This window comes from Vanellus vanellus, assembly GCF_965231255.1.
Source record: "Vanellus vanellus genome assembly, chromosome: 5".
Taxonomy (NCBI): domain Eukaryota; kingdom Metazoa; phylum Chordata; class Aves; order Charadriiformes; family Charadriidae; genus Vanellus; species Vanellus vanellus.
Genome location: NC_138910.1, coordinates 9221755 through 9228939, shown reverse-complemented (window position 1 = coordinate 9228939; position 7185 = coordinate 9221755). Strand labels below are relative to the sequence as shown.

Sequence of the window (7185 nt, the reverse complement as noted above, 5' to 3'; positions counted from 1 at the left end):
GTAACCACCAACCGACCTTGGATAAGCCACGTAAGTTTACCAAGTCTCAGTATAAATACTTGGAGCAAAGACTTGCAAGACCTAAGAAAATCAGATGCTGTGAGATGCATACACATTTTTGTAATTACATTTTATACAATTTTCGGCTTCTTCAAATTCCATAGAAAGTGCTATTTCAAGACGACTGCTATTTTCCTGCAGTTTTGTCTAAGAAATTAATTTTACCTAAAATCTCTTTCCAAAGTTATAAAGTCAAAATTTCATGTAAAAGCATCATATTTTGTCAATTTTGGCTTCAAGGCAGAAGATAGTGAGAACAGAAGCACAACAAATCAATACAGTATCATTTTTAATACATACTCAAAACACATCCAAAAAAGACAGTTTGACACTGCATTTCCTTGTGCCATTTAGACTATAAATGCTTCAGGGTAGGGATTGTATTTTACTACTTCTAACAAGCAGTTTTATAAGGCATCAAGCTTGTTGGATGTCTCTTAGTGCTACTATGTGCAAATAAAAACCAGCTCTATTAAGAAATGCAGGCTCACAAAAAAACTCAAACCAGTTTCAGAATAAAAGTTCTTAAAAGTTTTTTCTTTCCTTCTTAAGAAATAACTTTTATTTATATACATGAAATAATTCAAGCCTAACAGTAACACTCACCCAGACATATGATGATAAAATGTAACAATTTTATATGAGATAACAGACCTCTTCAATCACTAACTTGTAAGAAGGGCAAAATATCTTGTTTTATTTCAACAGTTTGTAAGCGTGAATAACAAATTAATTTCACAGCTATATCATATGTATCACCTACTTACAATTAAATATAATTTAGCTTTCCACTCATCTGTATACATTGCTTACCGTTATTTCCTAGCAGTTTTTACTGTAAAATTCCCAAAATATGTAACAGTTGAATTTTGCAAAAAGATGCACTTATGTTAACATATGAATACAGAATAATCTGCAACACATTGCACATACCATTTTTAGGTGGTATTATGAGCTCAATTCTTAAATACAAATCAACAGTTAACTATGAGGAGGTAACCACAGAACCAACACAAACAAGGCCACAACCTGATTTTGCAATTCCATCTAAGCCTACGCTAGTTTATTTTAATCACTTTTTTTTTTTTTTTGGTAGATTTTAAGTTTGCCTAATGTTTCTTTTTCCAGCTTGGTCATTCAGCAACTTACACATATCAGAATTAAACTTAAGGTAACTGTGCTTTACGGTAGCTTATACGTCGATACAATTTCACTTTTTTTTATGCTATTAAAAGCATGTTGACAGCGAAGCGGACATCTATTTTAAGAATTTAATTAGCTGCCGCTACTTCCCGGTCCTGTGGGATTTTTGTCTCGCAGGGTGCAAAGATTAGGGTAACTTAGAAACTAAGAACCACCTCACTGCGCTGTAGGACATTTCCCGAGGGTCTGGCGCCCTGCGGCTGCTCCTCCTTCCCTCTTTCCGACAGAGCAGTTTCCTCCTCCAGCCCACTTCCCCATCTTCAGTTCGCCTGCCCTCTTCCTCCTCCGCGCCCGCGGCCGGCAGGGGTGGCCAGCGGATGGCCGAGCGGCTCGATGGGGACGGCCTGCGGGCGGGGCGGGGCCGGCGCTCGCTCGCTTGTCTCGGGGATGGATTCTCGGCGCAGCTGCCGCCGCTCGCGCACGCCACCATCTTAGAGGGCGGGCGGGAAGGAGGTGAGGGGAGGGAAGCGGGCGGTGCCGCCGCTGCCGCCGGACGGAGCTCCGGGCCTCTTCGCGGCCTCAGGTACCGCCGCCGTCGCGGGGACGGGGCTGCGGCGAGCCGCAAGCGGCCGTGCGCGGCGGGAGGCGGGCCACGGAGTGCGCGGCTGCTGCCTCCTCAGCCCCTCCGCGCCTGTCAGTCGCCTCCGGGGGTGCCGCGGGCAAGAGGCCTCGCCCGCTCCGGCCCGCAGGGCTGAGGGGGGGCGAGACCGGGCCCCGCTTGGCTTCAGGGAGGGGAACTTTGCCCCATCCCACGCACGTTTGTGTTGGGAGAAATTGCTCTCCTCTCCCCGCCTCAGTCAGCTGAGGGGGTGCGCCCGCCCTGCCCGGGGAAGGAGGGGACGTGTGTGGAGGGGCTCCGCTTACCCGGGAGCGAGGTGGCAGGTGACGGGCGCTCCGTCCGGCCTCGCCTGAGGTGCGAGGAGGTTCGTGCTTCCCCCCGCTTGGGCTGCGTCTCTCTCCCCCCCGCGGTCTCCAGTGTTTGTTTTACGTGCGAGTGCAGGAGGGATACTCATTCTTCCTCCTCTGTGATCCCCAGGGCTTGAGCCGTATTTCTTTCTCCTCGGGCATCCACTTTTTTCTGAGTGTGTTAGGGAGACCTACTCACTTCCTTCTCTTCTTTGTTCCTGCTACTTTTCCCCAAAGATATCTGCCGGCAGGCAGGAAGGAGAAGACCCCTTTAACTCTAAAAACACGTTTCTGAATGCCGTGATTTTGCCGATTTCTGGTATGCCTGGAAGGCTCAGCTTTCAGATGCAAGTGTGACGTGTAGTTTTGAAGGCTGCTCTGCTTGATCTTATCTGTGGCTGTTTATCCTGTGACAAAGCGTGATATGTTGTCTTGCCCTAGACAAGATTAGATGGGTAGGTAGTATGTGAAATAGATGTCACTTGTAATTCTCTAGGTAATGTTAAATATATAGCTACTGGTGGCTAGGAGATTGCTCTGTATATGGTAACATTTAAAGAGGCCTTGGCAGCTTGGCGTGAAGATTTTTCTTCTAATCTTATTGGAAGAGCATAAGAAGGAGGGCAATGTCAGTTCCACTTGTCAACTTTCACTCTGCTAACCTGAAAGTAGTATGTGTCTAACTCCCATGGGGTCATAGATGTTTATGTCCAAACAGGGTTGTAGTCATGCTGGTATGCTCTATGAATGAACCTCAGAAGTATGTGGTAAGATATTCTGGTAGCTGGTAAAGACTCCAAAGTGTACAATAGATTAATATTCTGCATTACTACTTCTGTATAAGAAAATTTGTTTGAAACTTTGTTTCGTGAGTTTTTGGGTAAGTGCCAAGTAGGAAACATGTTCCTCTTATTCCTCAGATACCAGGATCCAGCTGTACCATGACAGTTTGATTGTATGACTGTTACGTTATGCACTGCCAGATTCCTGAAACATCTCTTTATGTGTAGCTAAATTCTCTTAACTTGGAACTAAAATTAGTGTATTTTCTGTGCAAACTTTGGTCTTGTGTAACTTCTTATTTAGCTAGGAACTGATCTCTACTTGCAGTACTCAGTACTGGCATGAAAAACTTTGCTTCAGTCACCTTTTTTTGGGTCTTCTGCTTCACTGTACAGATTCTACAGTAAACTTTCCTTCCTTGAGTAAAGATTACAGGGCTGTAATGAATATAACTGTCATGTTGCATAAGGCTCACCGTTCCATCTCTTCTGAAGATTCTTGGTTTTGCTCTCATCCCATGATACCCCTTGAAAGTTGAGTGGAGGTCAGAGTTGTGTTAAATTAATGTCACTTTAATGTACATTTCCAGATGTAGAAGGATGGGTGTAAAATGTCTGTCAGTTCACTTTCAGCTTTTTTCTGGTTAGAGTCAAAGCAGTGTCTCTGTTTATCTTATCTTGAAAGTAATCAAATATGAAATGAGAATCACGTGATAACTGTACGTGTTAAAGGGAGAGTTGTAACCCAGAACACGTATTATTTGAGCAGCCAGTATAACTGGAAAAACTCAACCATTTATTCTGTGTTCAAACCTTATCTTGGTATGTTGTCTTTCAAATTGTATGTGAAATAATCTTAAGTAAATACAGGGAAGAATTTCAAGTTGACTTGCCCACATCATGCTTTGTGACTGAGCTGCTGTTCTGGGTCTCTTGCTATTCTTGTTATTATGTACTGGGGGGGGGATACTCCTGTTTTGCAATGATTGGCCGTTTTTTAAATTTTTTTTTTTTATTCATAATGTTCACTTCCCTAATTGTCAATACAATAAAAGCTATTTCATGAACTTTATATGATTTTTCTTTTTGGAACTTTTGGAACTTTTAATATGACAAAAACTGGTAATCTGCACAAAGAAACACTTAGTGCTATAGAAGTAAGATTGCACATTAAGTATCAATGGTGGAGTTATACATCCTGTCCTCAGAAGTCACTTATTGCATATTCAGAACAGTATAGTTGGACAGGCTACTGAGCCTGTTGGCTTTAGTGTAATCAGCTGCATGAACATATGTTGTAGACTACATAATGAGGTCATTTTTTTTTTGTGTGTGTCATAAAGTGATGACTCAGCTTTAGTGATCTAGGATACTGTAACGTTTTAAAAACAAAATACAGTGTTATGACAAGGAAAGTTAAGTATATTTTTTTAGTGGTGGGTTTTGTTTGTTTGTTTGTTTGTTTATTTTTTTCAGAAGATCTTCCTGTAACTGGCTGAAAAATGATCCCACAAGATGACAGCACCAACCCTAACATTGTTAAAATGGTAAATAAAGTTTAAAAAAAAAAGTTAAAAATCTCTGTGCAGTTTGCAGAAAATTATAATGATATTAAGAAATGCCTTTTAAATGAATATTCCTTCAAATGTAAAATTGCAGCTGGTATATTGAAAGTTACACCATGTGGAAAGGACATTTATTTCGTAATAATGGAAACAAAAGGCAAACATGCTGAAGTTTCTACTGTGTTTAATAGAGTAGAATATTGTATTTGCTTTTAAACCATTGTTTTTACATCAGCCTGTATGTCTCCTGGTTGCTTAAATTTTTCACTCTGGGCACTTGATGAATCAAGTGTTTTGTAAAGGTAAAGCTATATTCTTAGGGAGAGGTGTCCTGTACAGTTCTCATTTTAGGTGTTAGATGTTATATTAATATATGATAAACTTTTATCATTATCCTGAAATGGGTTAACTGTTGGTAATAAGCATTGAACAGGCTTCTGTGTAATCAGCTCCTCAGGACTACAGCCTGCAGCAGATCTTGTGTGCTGATGGAGGGTAAGATACATGTCTTGCATAATAACTGAATTTAGGTGCAAGTTCTGTACCTGGTTACTTGCGTATAGCTAATATGGATTAAGCAGGGGCCAAAAGTAAGCAACTGAATAGTATCTTTCTCTTACTGATATGTGGTTTAGCATGCATGGAGGGAAGAATTTTTAAGCATTTTTTTGCTTTCTATTTATTTTTGTTATTGTTATATTCAGTTCTTTTGGGTGCATAAATTAGGCATGCACAAACTGTTCAAGCTTTGTATGGATATAAGTCTTCTGGCTTAAGTCTTGGTTATCTGAGATAGTGATCTGAACCTCTGATTGGTAGAGATTGGTAGCATAAGAAAAGTATGACCAGCAGCTACTGTTCGTATGTGAGGACACTGAACTAAAACAGGTGTTCAGGACCTACAGTGAGCATAGGCTTTGTGTATAGAAGATGGATAACCACATGCTTGTGTCTTAAAACTACATCTTCAATTTTTTTTTTTTAACCAGCTACAGTCATTTGTTAAACTGTGCAGTAAAGGGCTTGAACTTGCTGGATGCTAAGCAGTGTGTAAATCTTGATGAGTTCAGTGAAGGCTGAATCATAGGCTTGTGTGGTCCACCTTTATAGTCTACCCCTTAATATAATTTGCAATAGGTGAAAAGTTTAACTTTTGCCTCCTATTCACAGTTTATAAAATTTTAGTCCTGCTTGACAGGTAATCAAAGGCAAAATTTAAGGTAAACATTTCGTTTTGCCCTTAGTGAAACCTCGGTTCTATGCACTAATGTGTGACATTAATACTGGGTATGATTCCTGTAGATACAGGATATCCCTAAAACAGAGCTTAGCGAGGTTTCATGTGAATAAGAGAAAAAAAAAATTCCAGTGCTTCTGGGCAATAAAACTTGCAGCTTTATTGTTCTTGGTTGTCAGTTCCAGTTTTGTGGTGTCTTCTTTTGAAGCACCATATACTTGCCAACATCTGGATTTGCAAATAATTGCAGATTAGATGGGCTTCCAATTGGTCTAGTATAACATTTTTCCCAAAGTACTTTGTATAGGGAAAGAAACATTATACATAACAATTTTTTTTCTGAAGTCCTTTATGTATAATGTTTCTTTCCCTATATAACAATTTTAAAGTGGGTTTTGTTGAATGTCTTCATAGGGTCTGAGTATAAAACAAAAAAAAAGTTTTATGTAAGTGTGTTTTACTTTTGGAAACAGTAATAATACAGTATCAAATTAAGGAAAGAATGCCATAAGAAATAATGTGGAGGTGTCTTATCTTTCTAGATTATTTCAAGGCCAATGAGCCTATATGCTCTTTCACTGCCTTCCTAATTCCAACATTTAAATTCTTTGCTTAGGTGTGTAGGCCTAAGAAATATGGCCTTTCTCTGCATACTTAAAAATTTAGAACTGAACATCGTCAGCTGCTTCTTTCTCATGTGAGCCTCTTATATTCAGTTATTAAGGAAGGGTTCATGTTTTGTGAAATACCAAAAATAGTAAATGATCCTGTTTTCTTGCAGTTCAGTGCTGTCCTGCTAGCATTTTTGCTGTGGACCAATTTTTGAGGTTCTGTATCTTTATATCCCTAACATGTAGGACTCGAGCTGCAGCAGACATTTGTTTTTTGCAATGGTAAGTGCTTAATATACACACACACATACAAATTTTAAAACTTTGCTTTCTTTTTTTTTTGTCTTTTTAGGAGACTATCTTCACTTTGACATGATGTGTGAAGTTTGTTAGCATTTTTTGTTTGGTCTTTTACAGTTATTGTGGAAGGTATGTATAAGAAAAGTATATCTTGTTCTTTCTGTGTTAATTTTTGTTAGAGCATATTGCTGTCAATGTACAGAAGCTAAATATAAAGAAATGTGTGGAATTGTGTTTCATTACAATTTCAGGCATACCTTTTGCTTTGTCAGTAAGTGGGGTAATGTGTCTGTCTAAAACTTCTCAAAATAGTAGTTTCTATTTGTGTCTGCATTCTGTGTGAAGTTTTACAGGTTTTAATTCTGCCCTAAAACTTAGTATATAAGTTTCAAGAGGGTTCTGTTTTTCTGCTGAACATTATAGGCATTTTAGTATTGTTGCTTTGTAATTTTTTTAGTCAGAAACTAGCTTGAAGGTGCATCTTGCTGCATGATGAAAACTCTGTAGTCGCCCTTCCTTGT

The 7185-nt window shown here is 39.5% G+C and overlaps 1 long non-coding RNA gene across 1 annotated transcript; it reads left to right on the top strand.

Annotated features, from left to right (window-relative positions):
- Positions 1-1732: 1732 nt before the first annotated feature.
- On the top strand, positions 1733-6775 carry LOC309671926. The gene is made up of 3 exons (XR_014269203.1): positions 1733-1786; positions 4428-4498; positions 6717-6775. It is a non-coding gene; the product is annotated as an uncharacterized lncRNA (long non-coding RNA).
- The last annotated feature ends 410 nt before the right edge of the window (positions 6776-7185 follow it).